This window comes from Rhineura floridana, chromosome 14 (genome assembly GCF_030035675.1).
Source record: "Rhineura floridana isolate rRhiFlo1 chromosome 14, rRhiFlo1.hap2, whole genome shotgun sequence".
Classification (NCBI taxonomy): domain Eukaryota; kingdom Metazoa; phylum Chordata; class Lepidosauria; order Squamata; family Rhineuridae; genus Rhineura; species Rhineura floridana.
In genome coordinates, this window is record NC_084493.1 from 15,574,700 (window position 1) to 15,598,060 (window position 23,361).

The 23,361-nt window shown below is 43.5% G+C and overlaps 1 protein-coding gene across 4 annotated transcripts in view; it reads right to left on the reverse strand.

The window, feature by feature from the left end:
* ZFAND6 (zinc finger AN1-type containing 6) overlaps window positions 1-20,653 on the reverse strand; it is a 65,437-nt gene extending 44,784 nt beyond the window's left edge. Inside the window, exon 1 of one of the 4 annotated variants that reach the window (XM_061595469.1) lies at window positions 20,430-20,653. The gene's annotated coding sequence lies outside the window, so the exon portion shown is untranslated. Of the gene's footprint in view, window positions 1-6,439; window positions 6,519-20,429 lie in introns of those variants that run through there. The other 3 variants (XM_061595466.1, XM_061595470.1, XM_061595468.1) reach the window with 3 other exon arrangements.
* Between the last annotated feature and the right edge of the window lie 2,708 nt (window positions 20,654-23,361).

Here is a 23,361-nt window from a genome sequence, read left to right on the forward strand (position 1 = left end):
TGTTTGTTGGGTTTGCTGCAGACTAAAGAGTCCTGTAACTAGAAGTGGGGCAACCCAATGGAATCATGTGTCAGTAGTCCTGAAAGAGCTGCAGGAGCCGCCAATGAGCTACTGGGCCCCATTCAAGGTCTCAGTACTGTAAGACGTACACTATACACAAAGGATGGTGACCAAACCCCTTTATTTAGAACAAACTCAAAACACACCATTAGGCATGAAAATAGCCCACCAGAAAACTACGGCCTCAGCTGACTTAGGGCCTAGTCCCTAGACTCTGGTGAGCTGGAATACAAACATGTACCAGATTCCCTCAACATTACAAGCACAAAGCCCTAAATGGCTTAGTACCCAAGTACCTAAAAGAGCACCTTTCCTGATATCTACCATCTTGGAAAGGGTCTACTGGTGTCACCATTGGATACTGTTTGGTTGGCACTGTACCTGTGTTGATTCCCCACTAATGAAATGCCTTTGATGCTGAGGTGTGTCTGTCTCTCCCATTATTCATGTTTGAAATTCCTCCCGAAACATTTCTGTTCTGTTCACAGCTGAAATATATAATACGTAATACTGCTCCCAGCAACCTTGAAATTATTAGCTGAGGGCATGAAACCGTTTAAGAGTTTTTAGATGTTCTTATTGTTTTGTTTTATTTTAATTGCATTGTTTTACTACTTTGCTGCCCTGAACTCATTTGGGAGGAAAGGCAGAATAGAAATTTAAGAAAGAAACAGCTGGCTGCCTACAGTAAGCACTATCCTTTGGACGGCTTTTTGAACCTGTTGGTTAAGGCACAGAATGGATATTGTTTTATTTTTTAACCAATTCTATATTTATAGTGTCGTTTCCATTCAATTACACCATTTATATACGCACCCAAAACCACTGTGAGCCCCTTGGGAAAATAACTATTAACACCTAGAAAAATTGCTGTAAACTGCTCTATGCCCATAAGACAGAATAAATAAAAAGCGAAGTCTGACCTAGAGGGTCTGTGAACCAGGCGCAAAAAAACAAATTCCAATGCAATAAAATTAATTGTATTTATTCATTTATTTATGGAAGTCTATGGCTTTCTTCAGACTTTCCAAAGGGACCATGACCCAAAAAAGGTTAAGAACTACAGTACTGCCCTAGGCAGTAACAGACCATGCTCTGTAGAATTATGCAGCCATGTTGGCTTATTGTCTATCACTGACTCACACAACTGGGTGTCCTTGGTGCATAATGTGTGTATTTCTGATAGAAGTCAAACAGCAGTTCCATAGGAGGAGCAAGGTCTTAACTTGCACTGTCCAAGTTAACCACTGTTTTCTGACCACAAGCCTGTGTGATCCTCTTCTCATTTCGGTACCTTGATACTAAGTTCTGAGTTGTTTCATTCTCTTGGGACTTTGGACTGGCACTCTCTCTATAGATACAGATATCTACATTAAATGCTGAATGTGGGGGGAAATGCACTTGTACAACCGTATCAGTTTTAATGCAATGAACAATGCAGGGAGAGAAGAACCACCTTGGGATGTCTCTGTGGGAAAGCAAAACTGCAGCTGGGCTAGAAATCAAAAATTCTACCATTTCCCTATAGCATTAACTTCAAGGTCTAAGTTAGTAGATGTCTACAAAATTAGTTTTTAATTTTAGAAAAGGGACTCCAGCAACAAGGGAGGAAAGACAGACAGAAAGGGGGGAGGGACATCGCTAAACTATTTGCTCACAGGATCCACTGACATTTAGTGATTCTTTCGACACTATTTTCATATCAAGGAAGCAGGAGAGTTAAGATACGATACAGGATGAAGAACAGACTGCACAAGCTCCTTGTATTAGTTTCAGAAATTCAGTGGTGGGGAACTGCCTGTCTGCCTGCCATGCCTCCCACTTTGGCCCTTGATTTTTTTTTTACCTAAACACCCACCTACCTGTCCATCACCTGATGTCTTATGATATGATACATCATATCTAGAAATGTTCAGTTGTTTGGATACCTCATCTTCAATCTTTGGTAGGCAGCCACAGACAGGTATGTCAGTTCATCTGCCACTTGTACCTTAATTTTTTCCTATACTTAAGATTCATCTTAAAACTTTCTCTTCCTAACCCGCTTTCCTAAACTTCTGGCGGAATTTGCTGTCTTTAGAGACTATGAATTCTTAAATTGTTTTGCATTTGGTTGCATGCTACACTTTGGAAACTGTACTGTGGCACATCAGCACATTACTGGGAAAATGAATACTTCCCAATATTCCATAGGAACAGGTTGCTTTGGTGTCAAGTGAACAGAAGAGCTATGCTCTAGCCAAAAGAAGCAAGCCACTTTGATTTCAGGAGATGTCAGAGTCCACATACCACCCTCACACCAAAGCTGCACATTCACATACCAGCCAATTGCATCTTCATATTCAGTCTCAAACACACTCATAGAAAGATTTTTCATACAATGTTTACTGAATATGCTATTAGTTCATACAGTAATGTTGCTGGAATACCCCTTCTCAGAAGCCACAGAATTGCAACAAACTAGCAGGTAACAACTGTGGCGCAGTTCCATGGTAATGTACAAATTCAGTGCAGGTTGACCTAGGTGCATAGTGAACTGGCAGATCTGGAGACGCGCTAGACAGATGTCGAACTCCTAGGCAACTTGCAGTTTTTCCTGCTCTACATGTTACCTTTCTTATTGAACTGTGCTAAGAGTATCTACTCACCTTGGTTCTGTGCTAAAGAGTATCCATCTATATACTGAATACCTGCCTAAGAGATATTTTAGACATGCCCAAGCTAATATGCTTCCGCCGCCTTTAAACAGCAGTTCCTCATGCACACCCTCTCACAAATTGCTTTTGAAAAGTTCTCTGTTTCACAAGTGATTTCCTATATGACAGGGGGTGGGTTAGATGGAGTTTGAGCAATACAAGCCCAATTTTTAGTTGTATCTCTAACCCTGCCTTCCCTATATGAAGCTCAAAAAGAGGGAGTTCTTGCCTCCCATATCATCCTCACGACAACCCTGTGAGGGAAATTGGGATGAAAGATAGTGACTGCCCCAAAGTCACCCAGTGGGCTTCATGATTGGGTTAGGGACATTAAAGCCTGGGAGAAAAAAGTTAAGAACAAACAAGAACTCCACCTTCCTGAGGAGTTCCTTCCTTCCCTTAAAATTGTCTAGTGAGGAACACGGGGGTGACGAACTCCGATTAAATATCGTCTCTTTGGAAATGATTGAAATGCTTTAAGGCAAATGCTTTTATGTAAGCCAGTCTACCAGGTTAGAGAATTATCATTCCTGTATATACCAAGAGCCAATGTGGAGGAATGGTTAGTGTTGGACTAGGACCTGGGAGAGTTCAAATCCTGGCTCAGCCATGAAGCTCACTGAGCAACCTTGGGCTCTCAGCCTAACCTACCTCACAGGGCTGTTGTGTAGATAAAATGGAGAGGGGCAAACCATGTATGCCATCTTGAACTCCTTAGAGGAAAAAGGGGATATAAATGTAATAAATAAAACTAATTTATAGACCAACTTGGAGGGCTTTAAAAGAGGATTAGACAAATTCATGGAGGATAAAGGTATCAAAGGCTACCAGCCACAATGGCTATGCTCTGCCTCCAGTCGGAAGAAGTATGCTTCTGAAGACCAGGTGGGGGAAACCACAGGAGGGGACAGTGTTCTTGTGCTCAAGTCCTCCTTGCAGGTTTCCACAGACATCTGGTTGGCCACTGTGACACCAGCATGCTGGACTAGACGGGCCACTAGCCTGATCTAACAGGCTCTTCTTATGACCTATACAATACTCATGTCCAAAGTGCTTGTGAATTGCTGTTTGCCTTCCCTGATGATCTTTATTGGAGATACTAGAAACCAGTATCCTGCATCTGTTGTCTTTTGACCTGGGCTCTCCCCTACGCTCTACATTTTTCCTCCTCCCTCAAGACACCCTGTTACAAAACAGTGCAATCCTATGCATGTCTACTTGGAGGAAAGTCCCATTTGGTTCAATGGGGTTTACTCCCAGGTAAGCATGCACAGGACTGCAGCCTAAGACATTGAAAAAGTACATTTGAGGCTCTAATCCTATATGCACAAACCCAGGAATAAGATCCAACAAACAGAATAGGTATTATCTCTAAGTAAAACTAGGATTGCTTGGTAAATTTCATTAACTATGCTAAATAGTACACTTTTATAGTGATAAATGGTGTATTTTGTGTTGTTAAATTGGTCAAATAAAGTATAGGTCTGATAATTAAGCAAGCACTGTATATTTGCATGGTGTCTCAAAGCATGGAGATTCCTTATCAAAATGGAAGCACACTACCCAACACACTGAAAATTTAGACTGTATGCAAGAAACCAAAGGATTTTTTTAGAGCAGCCTTCAGCAACCTGGTGCCCTCCCTCCAGATGTTTTGGACTACAACTCTCATGCCATGATGGCAGGGGATGATGGGAGTTATAGTCCAAAACATCTGGAGGGACCAGGCTGATGAAGGCTGCTCTACTGAAACCCTCTGGGGCTATTGGAATGGCAGAGCTCTGTCAGCTTTCTATGACTTTGAAAAGAGACAAGGACACTTGTCCTGTCTCAGAGAGATGCTTTCCAGCCAGGCCAGCAAACTAGTATTGTTTACCTGTCAGGGCACATTTTGCTTTCACAGTTACTCTGAACTGCAACTCTACCCATGCATAGAAAGACTTCAGCAGCTCCAAATGGGTAGAGGGAAAACATCTGTTACCTTTTCTTCAGTTTGAGTTTTGATGTTAATTGTTGCATCAGCCACTTATGATTCAAACCCAATAGGCTTGTTCGCACGTAACACTGAACACAGGTACAAGCTGTCTCTATGCATGTGCAAACGTTTGTGTGAAAATATACAGACTTGTTTATTTTTACAGCTCAACCACTGTGTACACAGGTACATACATTGTACACTCATTAAATGTAACGTGCAAATACCCCTAATAAGATTAATCTATATGGGGTCAGCTACTAAATCTATGAGAATGCCTTTGGAGGATGGGATAGAGCAGGTGTGGGGAACCTTTGGCCCTGCAAATGTTGCTGAACTGCAAGTCCCATCATCCCTGGACATTGATCATGCTTACAAGGGCTGATGGGAGTTTTAATTCAGCAACAGCTGGGGGGCCAGAGGTTCCCTGCTCCTGGGATACAGAGTAGCAAGCCAAGGCCCTCTCTACCTACCAGAAGTAGACTGTCAACAAGTCCCTTTGCCACAATACCACCACCTCCCATTACTCTGGGGAACAGCAGATACTTCCCAGGCACCTTCAGGTGCTGATCCTCAATCCAAAATGTCTGCTCAAACTAGCTGATGAGAATGATCCCTTTTGCTTCCCCTGGAGTGTAAGTCACACCTGATGTAAAGTAAAAGTTTTATGCCACTTAGTTAAAATGTAATGTGTATTTACTCAGTAATAAGAAGTCTGGCATTTGGCTAATCTTTCCTGGTCACACTGCACAAGCACAAATGCTGTTGTCTTTAGGACTCTAAATATGCAGCATAAGGCCATTCCAAGGGTGCCTCTGGGACACTTAGGAGGAGATATTTAAACATCCAGTACCCAAATCAAACCCAGCTGGTAAAACACACATTAAGAGGCGTGGAACACATACACACACAGAGAACCTGAAGATGTAGCACAGGGTGCTTTTGAGGTTTACATGGAGGTAATATTGACCGATGTTTGTGAGAAATTCTACTCTTACACTAAAAAGGGTACAATCACAGCATGAATATGTCTCAGTCTGGGAAATCAGTATTAAAAAGCACACGCTCACTCAATGTCAGCTTTTGAACATTCCCCATACACACACAAACCCCATGAAAAATACACGAGAACCTACACATTTTCACAAGATTCCTCCATCCCCTGGTAAATAAACATACCAAAAGAATATGCATATCTCTAAAAGTATGATCTTGAAGATGCAACTTAAATCCAGACAAGAAAGGGGGAAACATTTTAAAGCAGATGTCCTCATTAAACACAACAAGTAGTGTCATTATCTCCCTACCCCCACCCCCAAAATATCAGAGCCAAAGAAATTAAGTGGTTAACACAGATCAAGGAGATTTAGGAGCTGCAGTGTCATACAATAAATAAAAATAAGAATACAGACCTAAGAGCCCACAACACTGTAGAAATAGCCACATATACAAAATTCATTTTTCTGAATAAAGGAGGAAGTTTAAGCTGGAGATCCATGAAAAAATAAACTCAGACAAGTTTGTGTCTCGACACCTGATTTCCTGTCCAAAGATCCCTTTTGTTCTGGTTCCCTGCATAAATTTTAATATCCTGCCAGCATCACAAAATGAACAATGGCAAAATCAGCTGAAAGCACACAGACCGAACTGCCTTAGAGTCAAAGTGGAAAACACACAAACATTCAAACAGCAACAAAAGAAAACCTACCAACAAGATCTGCACAATTTTCTGTTTGCTTCACCCCAGATTAACTTCACTTGAAGCTGTACTCCAGCGCAACCTACCCTGAACATTATGCCCCACCTTCTAAAATGTGACTGGCTGAACTGGGAAAACTCCACCCTGTTTGTGAAGCTTATAATCCTAATTGGTAAAAGCTAATATCCATTATTTAAAGAACTTTTTCCTTGCTAGCAGGGTAGGTTAAGCAGGTTAAGACACCCTGAGCAAGCTGATTTCTTAAAGAAACAGTACACAGATTTTAGCAGAGGCAAAGGGCAATGTTCAATGAAACTGGTGTCAAAACAGAATAAATACACTGATCAGACAGCCTTTACAGGAACACTAACAAAGGAAATCATCACCATCTGGAAACTTGAAAGTAGAAATTACATAGCACTCAAGCTGTACACACTTAGCAAAAAAGGTGAAGAAGCCTTACAAAACACGTGTGAAAAATGAGGTCATTCTATTATTAGAGAGAGGTTATGTGAAACACTGCAAACTGAAAAGGCACTACAGGTGCATCTGTTCCTGCTTATTTTAAGTTACAGGGTCAATTTTATCTTACAAATTTAAAACATTTGTACCCTGCTCTTCAGCGGAGAAGATCAATAAATGACAAGGCATACCCTATGCTGAGACTTGCAATCTAAAAAAAAAGACATGACATAAAAGGAAAAATGGGATGGGGAGGGAAGAGGAAAACAAGCAAACTCAGGCACCAGTTCATGAAGTATATCATCCAACTTCTTCCAAGCTGCCTTTAATGGGTTGGTGGGCCATGTTCAGTTAGATAGGGGCAAGGCATTGTGGCCTTTGTGCTTTCACTAAAGTGACAGCAACCCCTTTCACCAACCTGTCAAGACTATACAGTTATTGACCCCTTTACTCCTACCACACCAAGTTAGTTGTGAACCAGCCACCAAGTCTCCAGAACACTTTTTAAAAATTCTGTTTTCCATATGGTTGAGAACACGATCCTGCGATGAGACAGACTGCCATATCCCACCTACCATGTTGGCAAGGCAATTTTTTAAAATAGGCTTAGACTTACTGGGAAAAAGTTATGCGCACGTGTTTAAATTTGGGAAGGGACACTGCTCAAATTTTGTACAGCAATGCTATTTTGCACAAAATCCATTGGAGGGGTGCCCTAGATACAATTTCTCTTTGTCTTTTACTATATACTGTGCAACAGTATACAATCACTATACAGAGTTTTACAATCACTGTACTGGGGTAGCCAACAGGCTGCCCTCCAGATGTTCACTACTTCATTCCCAACCATTCATCATGCTGGCTGGGGCTGATGGGAGATGGAGTCCCAAACATGTGGTGGGTGCCACAATGGCTACCCTGCACTACCAGACGACAAAACTCTTAAGTATCATTTAGTTAGAGACTATAATTCCCACACCTGCCTATCCCAACTCAACATGGTCCAGAAGGCAAATCCTGATTGATAGGCAGTATGGTACATCTGTCAGAATGTCGGCTCAAGTCTGGGGAGCCCCTGTTCAAATCTTAGCCATGAAGCTCACTGGGTGACCTTGGAGCAGGCACTCTCTCTGTGTGCCTAACCTACTTTATAGGGTCGTTGTAAGGTACATACAAGGGAACAATGCAAGCTTCCTTGGAGGAAAGGTGGAATACAAACAACAATAAGTAGCAGTAGCCCCCCATTGTGCACTCCAGCTGTTTTCTTCCATACCAGTGAACAACACAAGACTCTTTATTCCCCCCTTTCTCCAGGGTGCCAGAGGCTCTGTGGCTGTTCAAAACCTTCTCCTTGTTAACTGCAGCTGCTGAGTTCCGTTTGCCTTGGCTCATGTATGGCAAGAGGCAGCTGAGGTGCATTACAAGGGACCTCCTAGAGTGGTCGTTATAGCTGTACACAGTAACCTTTTGTAGCCCAAGGGCCGCATTCCCTTCTGTGCAACCTTCCAGGGGCCACATGTCAGTGGTGCCAGAGGCAACAGTGGGCGGAGCAATGAATGTAAAGTTTACTCTGGTACGGTAGGCTGGTTTCTACACACCCCTCTATCCCAGGCAAACGTGAGTCACTATCAGAGTTCAAGAATACATTCCAGCCAGGCAAAAATATGAAGCAAGGCCAGTGAGTGGTGTGGCCTGGTGAAAGGTGGTGTGGCTCAGGAGGAGATATAACCTTGGCAGTGTCCCAAGTGTCATACAGAGAGGCCTGAAGGGCCACGTTTGGTCCCTGGGCCTGAGGATCCCCACCCTTGCACTAGGGAGAAGCCCTGTGCCCAAGTCTCACTGACGTGGGGGAAAGCCATCCAAGTCTATGGCAATGCTGGGTGTGTGTGTCAGTGTGAGAACCCAGTTGCCTATTTCTGCCCAGTTTAAGAAATTGAAAGCCTGAGTGCAGAACAGGGCTAACTTCAAGAAACAAACACTTTAAACTGGAGCTCTGTACAAAAAGAACTGCAAAACTGGATTTTCAGCTGTAATTTATATATAATCATTTTAATGTTGTTGCTTTGTATTTTTAAAGTTGCTGTACACCACTTGATGGAAAAGACAGTATGCCTTAAATAAAATCAATAAAACAAAACGCAAAATTGTCCCCGAAATAAAATCTGCTCTGTAAAGTCCTTTATGGAAGACACACGGCACCAGAAAGATAGTTGCCTCATCCCTGGAAACGCACTGCAACATATGGATGCACAACTGGCATAAAGGACAGGGTCAAGAGGACTGGGGGAGGGAGAGGAAGTTATCCAATCACACCGTAATTTTAGGCTATTGCAAAGATTAACTGGTCTTGCGGTACAATCTGAAGATAGGAAAGACCCTGAATTAGAGAGGTGGGAATTAGATTCCAAACCAGTTTACAGCTGCTCCCTGTCATTATAATGACCAGATGAAGTATACACATGAGGACCACACAGTGTACCGACTGGATTCTTATTTATTTAGCTATCTGGTCTTTACCCAATCTCAGAGATTAGCAAGAACATGAAAGTCATTTCATCTCCATTCACAAAAAACAACAACCCTGTAGTCCTAAATTACCCTTCAGGGGCGTACGGCACATGCTTGGAATATTAAAAAAGGTCCCAAGGTTCAGCCTCTAGAATCTCCAGGTAACACTAGGAATGTCCCGTCTGAAACCCTGGAGAGCCATTGCTAGTCCATGTAGACCAGTAGTTCCGAAATGCACCCCCAGGACCACTTGAAAATTGCAGAGGGTCTTGGCAAACCATGATTTTCCTGCTTGTTTAGCAACTGCAATGCTCTGTGCTAGATACTCAATTGTTTTTGAAAAATTCAAATTTACAGCTGCAGCCCACCTGAATGAAACTCATGGACCACTGGTGGTCCACAGACCTCATTTAGGGAGCCCCTGATGTAGACCATGATGAACTAGGTGGACCAATGGTCTGACTTAGCATAAGACAGCTTCCTATACTTTCAGGCAAAGTTTGTGTGGTATTAAGCTTGGAGCCTCTGAAATGCTTTCAAGAATTATTGTACAATCACTAAGCAAAACTAAAATGATCAAATGAAATGAAGTGAGCAGTTAGCCTGCAAGCCTAAGATCTGTGGAAACCACTTTGGGAAGACAACCACAAAAGCTGATTCTTTACTACTGCTGCTAACATTGCTGGTGACAGAAGAAGAGGGGGGCTTAGTTTTGCTCTCTCATTTGATAATTGTATGGAAGCCAAAAACATTTCCAAGGCAAGAACAAATATACCTTTCTGGGGACACCTAAGGCAAGGCTGAACAGAGTTGGCAGCACACACTCTCATCTTCAGCCCATAATTTAACAGCAAAGGGAGAGTGTATGACCACAGGGTCCTGTAGTAAGCTCCACAGAGGCCTCAGACATGGAAGAAAAGCAATTTTGTGTGTGAGAGTGTGAGAGTGTGAGAGTGTGAGAGTGAGAGAGTGAGAGAGAGAGAGAGAGAGAGAGAGAGAGAGAGAGAGAGAGAGAGAGAGAGAGAGAGAGAGAGAGAGAGGGAGAGGAGGGCTCTTAGGACCATGGGCTATGCTGTGGGCCAGGTTGACCATTCAGACGTGGTTTGTCCTAGTTTAAGGAACCAACAGTACACAAAACAAGCTTCAGACTAGGCAGGAGATCACCACATAAACATGAACTATTAAAAACAACAACCAGCAAGCAGCTCCATTATTTCTGAGCACTGAAATTAACCCGGCAGGCACAAAAGTGCTTGGCACATCACACTGTGGCCCAGCCATGACAAAACAGTAACTGGGCTTGAGGGTCATGGAGGGAACAGTTAGGCCTCACCCTTGGCACCTGAATCCCACACGCACACTAATGCTCTGTGACAATAACCAGAAATGGCAAAACCACACAGGTGGTTTTACACAGTTTTTGTCACCCTAGGAATTTATGATAAACGGTAGGATAAATATACATACAGTAACATTAGATGCCAGGACACTTTTTTTATACTCAAGCTCAGATAAATTACATTATCATAATGTAGCCGTAAACAGGGAAAAGGGACCTGTGGACCCCCCCCCCCCGGTGTTGTTGGACTCCCATCTGTCCCAGAGCTTGGAAAAGTTACTTTTTTTGAACTACAACTCCCATCAGCCCCAGCCACCATGGCCACTGGATTGGGCTGATGGGAGTTGTAGTTCAAAAAAGTAACTTTTCGAAGCTCTGATCTGTCCCAGCCAGCATGGCCAGCGCACAAAGATTATGGAAGCTGCAGTTAGCAATATCCGGAGGGCCAGAGGCTCCTCACCCTTGCCTTAAGAGCTGCACAGAAGTTAGAATTGGCTCAACAGAATGCAGAAAAATTCAGTTGCAGTTCAAATTTTATTTACTCTGATCAAAAGAATTACATAGCCTTATTGGCTGAGTTTAAGTTCCACAGGTACATTCAGCCTTGATCCTCAAGCTAATCTTCTGTGCTAATGATACTTAGATCTTAACAGGATAATGTTTTACATTCCCAAGAGTAACACTGTCAAGCCATGGATGGTTAAGCACTCTTTCAGATATCCCATGTTCTATCCATCCTTCAGAATAAGGACTGAATTGTTCAACAGGATGTAGACCCAGCACATGAAATACTAGATGGGGTACTTTTGTTTAGCACTATTAGAAGTCACAACTCTGAAATATCTGGATCCCTGGGGCTGACAAGTCAAATGTAGCAACATCATACAAGCTATTCCATTAGGTCTTCTACATTATGAGGAAAAAACCCCTGGAAATGTTACCTCCACATTTCCACCACCTACCGTGCCTGCACTTATGTGAACCTCCTCTACCTCCCCCCTATATGTCCCTAACCCAACATTTCCTTACCCATCAGAGTTCACTTGAACCTGGAACACTTACAGAAGGGGCTGCTCAACAGTACCTCTCAAATGCAATATTCAAAGAATTCAAACCATTTTGAGGCATCTCCTGACCCCTGTGATCCTTAACAGGTGGAATAATACCCCATAGTACACCAAAGATATGAATCAGCAGAAGGTTCAAGGAGAGGTGTAGGTCTCTCACCACTACAATAAAGAGAACAAGTTTCAGAGATCTTCGTATCCACTTTGGTGGGGACTGTAGCATTCCATTTTAAAGAGCATTTAATATCAACATTTCTACATGTCTAAAGCTACACACCTGCCAAAACAATCAAATGCAATAAAAGTTTTAGCATTAGAAAAAGACTTTTTCAAAAAGACACACACACTTGCGTGTATATGCTCAATGTGGGTATGTGTTAGAGATGGGACAACAAAATACATGATCGCGTTTCCGATTTGCTTGGGGTTTTTTTGTACCACAGTGTCGAAGGACAGATTTGAACCTCCCCAGCCTGCTCTTTTCCTGACGAATATCTCTCCTCTCCAAAAGCAGCTATGTACATGGATCAGGGCCCCCACAGATGCTATTTCTAAAACATGTTCAAAGAAACAGAAATACAACCATGCATGTTTTGCCTTGCTTACTAGGTTTGCTAAACTTTATCATTTAGTTAGTGGGCCCTGCAGGTTACTCAAGAGACTGCGTTATCTCTTATATTCCACTGGATCACTACGTTGTGCAGAAGAATGTCTCCTTAATGTCCCTAAAACATCAGAAGTCCTTTACACAGACATTTGGAGCAGGGCTTTCAGTGTGGCTGCCCCCTGTTTTTTGGAACAGCATCCCTGTTCAGTTACAGCAGGTGCCCACTATCTGTAGTTTCTGGAAACAGCTGAAAACATTTGTTTCAACAAGCTTTTCCAGGTGTATGAAAAGATGTCTGTCTTAGGCATTCATTTTGTATTGCTTTTACATCTACCTTTACTTTGGTGTATATTTTTTGTCCAGTTTTTAAAACTATTTTTAGCTGTTCATGGTATGTTTGTATAGATCACCTTCAGATAAATGTAAAAAAGTGATTCATAAATTAAAATACTAAAAAAACCCAAGCATTCTGGGCCACCTAGATGTGCTCAATTCATTCTTCATACTAAATTCAGTGCAAGTCATTAAAATTACTTTTTCAAATGTGTTTATATCCATTATTATCAGATAGCTTCAGAGTCTGATCGCACAGTTTAAATGCTGCCCTGCCATTTCATTAGGTTTTGCCATTAACAAGAATAATTGCTGCTTGATCAACTGGACAGTTAGTTTCTTTAAAAGCCAGATTGAGTAAAACCTCTTTAATGCTTTGGATCATGGTCATAATATGACTGTCCTGTTGGTAACTGCCCATGCCGTCTTTCACATCTGTTGCAGGGGATTATGGTTAATAAAAGCCAGATTTCACTTAAGGCACATTTCTAATAGGATGGTTTTTTTTAGTTATTAGCGTGGATGGATACGCTGCACAACATCATCTAGCTTCTTTGTGGGCAATCCTGTGAGCAAGATCTAATACAGAGTTTAAGAACCTCAGGCCCCAGGGCCAAAAGCAGTCTTCCAGGCCTCTCAGTCTAGCTCTTGGAATTCTCCTTAGGTCACACCCCTCACTGACCCTGATCCACACTCTCCTCAACTGCTTCTGTCTGGTTGGAATGTGTCCTTGAACCGTGATAATTCATCATGCCTGTTTGGATGGAGATACGTGGGTATGTGTAGAAACTCTGACTTTTGTGTGGGTGTAACGTAGCCTGCTATACAAAGGTAAATAGTCACATCCATTACTCCAAACACTTGTGCCTCTGGCCCGCCCTCCACTAGTATGTTGCCCCTGTGAGGAAATGTGACCCTCAGGCAGAAAATTGTTCCCCACCCTAATGTAAGAACACTTAGGATCCAGGTCAAAGCACAATCCTTGTACGAACTGCATTCAAACAAACATAATCCCCCCTTTTTTTGGCATATATGCAGTATACAGGAAGTCACTCCCTTTAAAAAAGCTATCGCGTGGGCTCAAATGTTATGCTGCGAGTGTGGTTCACTTTCAAAGGCATACCACTTTGCTAATTTCCAGACGTTCCATAACAACCTATTTTCCTTTGTAAGATAGCATACCAAGTTTTAAGAAAGCATAATGAAAGGAATTAAGGCTGTAAGGTTGAAATTATTATCTGGAAGCTCTAAGAAGTATTTGTTTTTACTACTATCAAACAGTGAAGCAAACAGCTGAAAAATAATAGTTCTTTGGAAAGATGGGAGACAGCTAGGACCAAGGGCCAAGATAATATATCTTGGACAGAGGGCCAAGAGAATCCACTGAGATAAGGCAGCAGAAAACCCAAAGCATGTCAACTAGAAACGCTTCTGACACAACACACCTGGGAACATGATTGCAGGGCATATAAAATATGTATATATCTGTTATTTTGAATGGTGTCATAATTCATTGCTTTTGTTGCAAGAGACTTAGGATGGAAGCCAGTACATGTTTACTCCGAACTAAGCTCCATTGGGGTCAACTGGACTTACTCCAAGGTAAGTGTGTATTGAATTACAGCCTAAAGGTGCAATCCAACTCACCTTTCCACTGGGCTGGGGTGAGTTGGATGCTGCTGATCCCCAGTAGAGGGGGCAGGCTCCTGGCTCCACCATGGCTGAGCTATGGTGTCGCCAGGAGCCTACTGGTGCCACTGCCAGGGACAGCCATCCTGGCAGACAGAGGGCCGGCAGAAGCCCTGAAAACAGGGCATTCCGGGGGCATGGTGGGGGAGGAGCCGGGAGTGGGGGAACTTATACAAGATCCTCCTCGCTTTCAGAGCCCTTCCCAGGTCCTGATCCTCCCACAAACTCCACCGGCCAAAAGGACAATGCAGTAAAATAATTTTATTTATTTCCTATTATGGCCTACAAGGAGCACTTGCTCCTTGGGAGGCCAGTTCATCGGAGCCAGCGCTTCCTGGCTGGCTTGTTCACATGGCTCCTGGTGGAGATAGTGTTCAACTGGGCTGGCAGCTCCCGAATGGGAGGATGATCCCACAGAGCTTTCCGCCAGCTCCTCCTCCGCCAGCCCCCCTTCCGCTGGCTCCCCAGCATTTGGATTGCTCAGTAAGGTTGCAATCCTAAGTAAAAATTTCTAGGGAGCAAGTCCCACAGATCTCAATGGAGCTGACTTACAAATGTTTATTTGATTTATTTATTTATCTAACAAAATGTATATGCTGCTTACTTGACGGAAAGCCTCTAAGTGGCTTACAAAAAAAACAGTCTAAAATATGCATTAAAAACTACTGATAAAAGCAAACATTAAAAACAAGCTGACATGAAGTTATCTCTGCAATTTAAAAATTATAGTTTAATTTAAAATGTAATTAAAAATTATATCAGGAATTTAAAAATTATAGTGTATTACATGTTAAAATTACATACCTGGGCATGGTTGCAAAAACAAGAGTTTTAGCAGGCAGTGAAAACAATACAGTGAGCATTCCTGCCTAATATCAATGGGCAAGGAGTTCCGAAGTATAGATTGCTTGCAGGTAGATTGCTTCCAGGTGCAGAATGATTATGTGGCACTTGCAAGAAAGTACAGGTTTAGGATTGCACCAGTTCACATCTGCCTCCGTGGAACATGCATGCATGAGCAAAGCATTATAAATAGTTATGATGAAGCTGAAATATAGTCCTGAACCACCTCAAAGTCCCATTTTTAAATTTTGCATCTCAGAAGCACTTCCACATTTCTGGATGCCTCCCTGACTGAAAGCTATTGACAAATAAGGCAGAATTCAAAGAGCAGCAATAAAAGTCATCAATGAGTTGAAAGCTAAAAGATATTGAGGAATAAAGTAAAGGGCCTAGGAGTAAAGGTCACTAAAACAAAAGCTAAGGTTCAATAAGCATCTACAATAAAGAAAGACGTCATTTAAAGGTAGTCTCTTATAGAGATGACACAAGGAATTTTACTTTTTTACTGAAGGCTTCAGAGCAAAAGCTGCAAAGTCTGATTATGTACTAGCCTTAAACCACAGCAGTCGACTACTAACATTAAATGGGAGTCAGCAGTGAAACAGTACCACACTGGTTCTTTACAGGAAGCAAATCAACCTCAGCACTGGGATGTCCTCTCTGCTCTCATACCTCACAGGCAAGGCTGCAGTCACAAACAAGTCCAGGCACAGATTTAAGAAAAAGCTGTGCATGGCACACTTGAGATATTGTTGCCAGCCACCAGTCCTTTTGTCAACAAAACAATAAACAGCACACTTACATGTAACTGTCAGAAGACCATTAACACACACACACACAAGAAAGATTCTCCAGATCCAATTTCAAGACATGAAGCTACTACACACACAAAAAAGCATCCAAAGCAAGAATGAAAATGCACACTAGTCCAGCTGGAGCCTAGTTGGTCAGGGAGGTGGAAACAGGACAGACATCAAGTTCAACGGTCATAGGCACTTGTGAAGGCCTACAATCCTGCAGGGGGCCCAATCTCAACACCCAGACAAACCATGAGCTGTAACCAAGGTTTGTTCTTGGTCTACAACTTGGTCTTTGTCTGGAAGAGGCAAACCATGGGTTTGAACAACAAACTAAGCCAAACCATCGCTTAGCTCCCAGCTGTACTGGAGGAGTAGCAAAGCAGCTGCAACCTACTATCCAGGTGTACTAGCCATGGTGTGGCTTAGTGTTATGTGCAAGCCGGGCTGGTGTGAAGAATGTGAGGAGCAGAGTGTAACTAGTTCTGTCTTCCAGGGCAGAAATAGCTGGCTAGAGCATCCTTTTGAGAGGCAGAATCCTCTATCCACTCTAACACAATAATACAAGAGACAATGGGTTAGCCAGCACTTTTCTTCTCAGCCTGAAGACGAAACAGTGAGGAACAGCAAAAATGTATATCACATAACCAAAGTGGTAGTGGCAACAGTACAAATGGCAAAATGAAGAACTTTATGACTTCTAAAAACACTGCAGCTGTTAGAAAAGTAGACATAAATGCACTCTTATTGGACAAACTGATGTTCAGGTGGCCAACTCCTTGCCATATTTGGTCTAGGGGAAAAAGGATCAGTAGCCTGCAAAGAGTTATGCATATTTTTTTTAAGTGTCCCCAATCAAGTTAAGTCACTTTGTACCTTCCTCTGCACAATAGTTTGTATTCTGATATATTCTGTAACAGGCTAAACAATAATAAACTTAAATCACATTGTCTACTACTGCCAGAGACATGGGTTAAATAACCACCTAGACAAAAAAGAGAATTTGCAGCCACAGACAAAGCTCCCAGTTCTAACAAGATTAAGCATATACTGTAATGCAGACACAATGTAACACTTGAAACACAAGACATTAACGCTACAATCCCAAACACACTTGCCCAGAAGCTAATCCCCTTGAGATCAAAGTAGACATGTTTAGAATCAGGGTGCAAGTGTCCGAAGCATAACCCAAAAATCAGATTAATAGAAGGGGGGAGATCAGCCCAAAAGTAAATATAACAGTGACCACAAATGAACTCTAAAGGTTCACCCTCTGACAAACCTCTCTGCCCACCAGGCCAGATCAGAGCCACATACCTCTAACCAAAGCACTTCCACCACAGTAAATTCTCACTGACCTACTATTTATTTCCTGGATATCCAATCACCTGATTGACTCATACTCCCCCAGGGCAGGGCAGCTGGGGACAACAACAACAGCTGTTTGAGGTTAATCTGACTTCCGTCAGCATGTTTATTTCTTGGGGTCAGTGAGGTTGCACATCAGCCCGCATCATCTCCCCTCTTCCCACAGCACATACCAACTCTTCCCTACTGGGAAAAGCCCCAGCCCTTTGCAACCTTGCTGCCCTCTCAATGGGGCAGGAGTTGATACTTCCTGCTTCTCCTAAAACCCAAGCAAGCCTCCCACATCCTACTAGAAATTCCCTATACCACTTTGCTACTTCCTTCCAGAACTCTAATAGGTCCCTTGGTGTACTGATAACCCCCATCCACCCGAAGACATATACACTCCTGTCTTCCCATCAGTCTAGTACTCCCCCGCAGAAGTATGCAGCAAAATCCCTCTATACCTCCTGCATGCCAAAGGAAGTACAATATTTATCCCCATCCCACTTCCAAGAGAAAAACAGCAATCCTCCAACTCCTTGCCCCTTTTCCCTTCTGACAGCTTTCTTGTTTTGCTACCCCCGAAAGGTTTAATGGAGGTCTCCACTCCATGAGAAATTATTAAGGACTGTGACCCCATTCTTCATTTCTCTTCCCATTTTGCATTTAATTCCCCATCACATCCTCCTTCCTCAGTTCCTTGGGCTAACTGAAGGCTCCCACACTGGAATGGGACAGCAGACAGAACCATATCCCTCTCTCCTTTCAATTCCATTGCTTTCTTTCCATTGCTTTGATTCCATCCAAAGAACTCCAAAGGTGAACAAAGTCATCCTAGAAAGGGGGAGTGAGTATATTCTATAGCAGCTTTTACCAACCTTTGGGTCTGCAGATGTTGTTGGACTACAACTCCCATCAGCCCCAGGCAGCATGGCCAATGGTCAGGAATGATGGGAATTGCAGTCTAGCAACTTCTGGAGGCCCAAAGGTGGGGAAAAGCTGCCCTATCGTACTTGCGGCCCTCCAGATGTTGCTGCACAACAGCTCTCATTACCTCAGCCATGTTGGTTGGAGCTGATAGGAGTTGTAGTCCCAACAATATCTGAAGGGGCACAGGCTCTCTGTCCCTGCTATGGTGGAACCTCATTCCACTTCCTTAATATTTGTGTAACAACTGAACTTGAAATCAAATTGCCGCTTGGCCTTGAAGCTCATTGGGAGACCTTAAGCAAGTCATACTCTCTCTCTCTCTCTCAGACTAACCTACCTCCAGTTGTGAAGATTTTTTTAAAAAAAATAAACTCCAGATGAGCTCCCTGGTGGATACAAATAATAAGCAGGTGATTAACCCCTCTCCAATTTTTAACCTCCCCTACAAACCATAGGATCTTTTTTGTTCCTTATATACACCTTCACCTTCATCCCCATGTTGTCCACCCAACCCCGTTTCATCTAGTCTCTCCCAAGGGCATGATCCTCTGAAATGAGGAAGGGGGTGAAAATTCCCCTACACACAGGTTTAGGTTGATTTGAGTTATTTCACAGACTCTTTTTGTTCACTAGAAAACCCACATTCCAATGACGCATTTTAAGTCTCCAAAGCAAGCGCACACTCTCTGGATCTCCTAAGGTCCCACAGAACTAACCAGTCATCCCAAGTCTATACTCTCCCTTTTTAGAGTCTAAAATGTGTCTTGCCAGATCAGATCACAGCCCACCTAGCCCAGCCTCCTTTGCAAGGAACTGCAGCAACTAGTAGGCAAGTTAAAACAACAAGTAAGAAGCCTACCAGAAATTGCATAGTGGTCTTCTTGCTACCTACCTCTGCCTTTCAGTTGAGATTTGCCACTTAAATTGAGTTTTCTCCTGCCCCTCCTTACCCCATGTGTGTGCATGTGTGTGTGTGTGGGGGGGCACAGTCCCCATTTAGGAGAAAGACGTGCTTAGCCCTTCCTTATCCTCTTATTTCCCCCAAAATAAGACCTTCTGAGAACAGGGACAGAAGGAGGGATAAGATACTCCCAAAACTCCCCTGCAATCAAGACCTTTTTTCCTCCCCCCCCCCGCCTTTAAGCAGCAACTCCCAACATTAGCCCCTGTTTGGGGGGGGGGAGAGAGAGAAAGGGGCAAGAGGAAGCCTTCCACAAAGCCTCATCTCCTGTGTAAGGTCCCCTGAGGGGGAGCCATACCCCCCCAAAATATTTAGGGAAAGATTTCATTTGTAATTCTCTTCCTCTCATTTCCGGAAGGGGAGGGGAGACACCCACCTAGAAAAAAGTCTTAAGAACATAAGAAGAGCCTGCTGGATCAGGCCAGTGGCCCATCTAGTCCAGCATCCTGTTCTCACAGTGGCCAACCAGGTGCCCGGGGGAAGCCCGCAAGCAGGACCCGAGTGCAAGAACACTCTCCCCTCCTGAGGCTTCCGGCAACTGAGGGAAGGAGTCATTTCTTTGACTTTTCTGGGGAGCGGGAAGGAAGAATATTGCCTAAGGCCCCTTTTTTTCCCCACCAAAGTCGCCCGAGAGGAAAATGTAACCCTCCCTGGAGTCATGAACATCCCCTTTCCTTCCTCAAAGTTTCGGGGGTGGTGGAGTGAATCCCCCCCCCACACCCTTTAAGGCCATTCTCCTCGACTCTTCTTTTCCGGATTGGGGTATGCGTGTAAATGGAAGAGGAGGCGCTCCCTATATTATTGCTGCCCCCCTCTCTTCTTCCTCCTCCCTCAGGTAAACTTCTCAGGAAACAGTAATGTGGAGACTGACTCCCCTTTTCCCTCTGTTCCACCCCAAATACTTAACCACGTCTACTCAAAAGTAAGTCCTATTGAATCCAATAAGTGGGGTTATGATTACAACCTAACTAAGCAAGGAAGAGGCAGAGAGTAGATCCCCATGTCCCTTCCGGATGGGGGAAGAGAAAGAAGGGGAAATCGCCCCCTCTCCAGCGGGGGGTGGGGAGACAGAAAAAGGGAACAGCACACGAGCCCGCGCACGCGCTCTCTCACCTGACACTTATGCGAGGGAGGGGGCGCGGGGGTCCTCGCGCCTCAGAGTTCCAGCCGCCGTTTCGCTGCTCTGAGTCTTCAATAAACTTTTTCTCCCCTCCTCCCTCCTTCCTTGCCCTTCCTCTTCTCCCGGCCCCGCCCTGCCCGAAAGAACCGGCGCGGGCGGGCGCTGATTGGCGGAAACCAAGCGGGCGGGCAGACAAGAAGAACTGGGGAGGGAGGGAGGCGGTGCTATCGTCGCCGCTGCTTCCTCCTCCTGGCTGTTTCTAGTGACAAGCAGCGAACACCAGCGACGGCATTGCGACGTGAACCAAAAGAGAGAGAAAAGGAGGGGAGAAAGACAGAGCTAGGGGGTTTTTTTGTTTTTTTTCAAAGCAGACTTCCCCCAAGCTGGTATCCTCCTGATGTTTAGGCCACATCCACACCAGATATTTATTCCACGTTAAACAGTCATGGCTTCCCCCAAAGAATCTTGGGAAGTGTAGTTTGTTAAGAGTGTTGAGAGTTGATAGGAGCAGAGCTTGGAAAAGTTACTTTTTTTAACCTACAACTCCCATCAGCCCCAGCCAGCTTGGCCACTGGATTGGGCTGATGGGAGATGAAGTTCAAACAAAGTAACTTTTCCAAGCTCTGGTTAAGAGATCATTTATTCCCCTCCGGAGCTCCAATTCCCAAAATTCTCTGGGAAGAGGGGCTGACTGCTAAACCACTCTGGCCACTGAAGCTCTGTGAGGGGACTAGGAGTCTCCTAATAACACTCAGTACCCTTCACAAACTACACTTCCCAGGATTCTTTGGGGGAAGCTATGACTGTTGAAAGTGGAATAGATTCTGGTGTGGTTAGCACTGGCCATGCAGGCTGGGGCTGAAGGGAGTAGAAGTCCAACAGCATCTGGAGGGCACCAGGTGGGGGGGGGGAAGAATGCAGATCCTGTGGCTGTCCAGACCCTGTTGGACTCCCAAGTTCCATCAGCCCCAGCCAGTTTGGCCAATCATGAAGGATGATGGGAGTTGAAGTCCAACAGAATCTGTAATGCCTACAGTTGCTGCTGGGAGGCACTTGTAAAGGTTGCTTAATATCAAGCAAACAGCAGGCAATTAGGCTCTAGATACTGTCAGACAGGAAGGATTGAGTTGTACAGTCCTAGGCACACTGACCTATGAGTAAGTCCCATAAAACTCAAAGGGACTTACTTCTGAATAAACATACAGAGGAGTGGATGGTAATTATACATGGAAAATTAAGAGGACAAAACAAGAGAGAGTGGAAACTCTTTAGAATGTTTTTAATTATTCTCAGAATGTTTTTAATGGTATTATTAATGTGTTTGTCACTCTGGGCTCCTTAGGGAGGAAGCGTGAGATATGAATTGGATGTATTTAATAACAATAATAATAATAATAACAATTAAATCGTTTCAGCCTTCCTCAGTATCTTGGAGCATAAGCCTATCCGTGTCTACCCAGGACTAGATCCTACTGAATTCAATAGGGCTTACTCCCAGGTAAGTGAAGGTAGGATTGCCACCTCATTTAGTATTTAGGATATGTCTGTATTTATACTTCATATGAATATATCTGGCAGGAGGGAAGGAAGAAAAGTGGGGTTGGGAAATACGCATGAAACTAAACTGACCCTGCCCCCAGGCATAAATAAAAACACGCCGGGCCCCAATGAATGAACCCTTGGCACAGAATAAGCACTGGTCATTTTCCTTGAATGATAAAAAGGTATATATTATGGAAACATTTCTATAGTACTTTTTTGAGTGGCTAGGACCTCCTGGATGCATTACCTCAATAATCTTTAACAGCCCTGCAAAGCAGAGCAGTAAGGTTTGGCTCAGATAGGAAGACAGAGAGAATGGTTTGCCTAAACTTACATTTAGCTTGATCTCTAATTGCATCCCGTTGCAATGGGTTCCATAGGTAATTTTGTGCTTAGGGCAAAGGAACTCTTCTTGCTGAACTGTTTTTCAGCCCAATATCTTTTTTCTGTAGCAGGGCTTGATCCTGGGCTATGTGAAGTGATACTGAAGAAATTATCTCTGAGCATGTGCAGAAAACCTTTTCCCCATCCCCTTTGAGAGTCTACAGTTTATCCCTGTTAGAGGTGTAAACGTTTCTACACCACCACCCCATTGATTTCCTGTGCTTTTGCCACCTTTGCAACAGGCAAGCAGCGATTTAATAAGAGCCATTTTCCTATCACATCTCCATGGTGAAGAAAAGTAAGCGCCTGCTTCTTGCATAGAGCTTTTTTTGGGGAGGGGGGAGGTGCGGTTCCAACCCAAGTCTACATTCACAAAGATTTCAGAAGGCAGAAGAAAATCCTCCACCCAAGCTTATGCCATAATAAACCTATTAGTTTTTCAGGTGGCACAAGATGCATTGTTCTTTTTAGAAAATAAGCATCAAAAATAGGGCTGCCACCTGATTAAATAAACATTAGTCATTCATCATATGAGCTTTAATTGATTCATCAATGAACTAATTGATTTAAATTGCATAACTTTGCAGAGGAGTAAAAACAATTGCTCTGATGTGGAAAACACATAGATAATGTGCATATCAAGGGTGGTAGTCAATGCCAGCCCTATTCAGAGTAGACCCATTAAAGTGAATAGACCTGATTAACTTAGGCTCATTAATTTTAATGGGTCTGCTCTGAGGAGGACTTGGTGGAGTACAACCCTGCGGTGTAGACACTGTGGTGTAGTAGTTAGAGTATTGGACAAAGACGTGGGAGGCCAGAGTTCAAATCCTCCCTCAGCCATAAAACTCACTGGGTGAGTCATGCTCTCAGCCTAACCTACCTCACAGGATTGTTGTGAGGATAACACAGGGTGGGGAAGAACTATCTACGTTCCCTTGAGCTCCTTGGAGAAAAGGTGGGATGAAAATGTAATAAAATAATAATAAATTTTTTTTT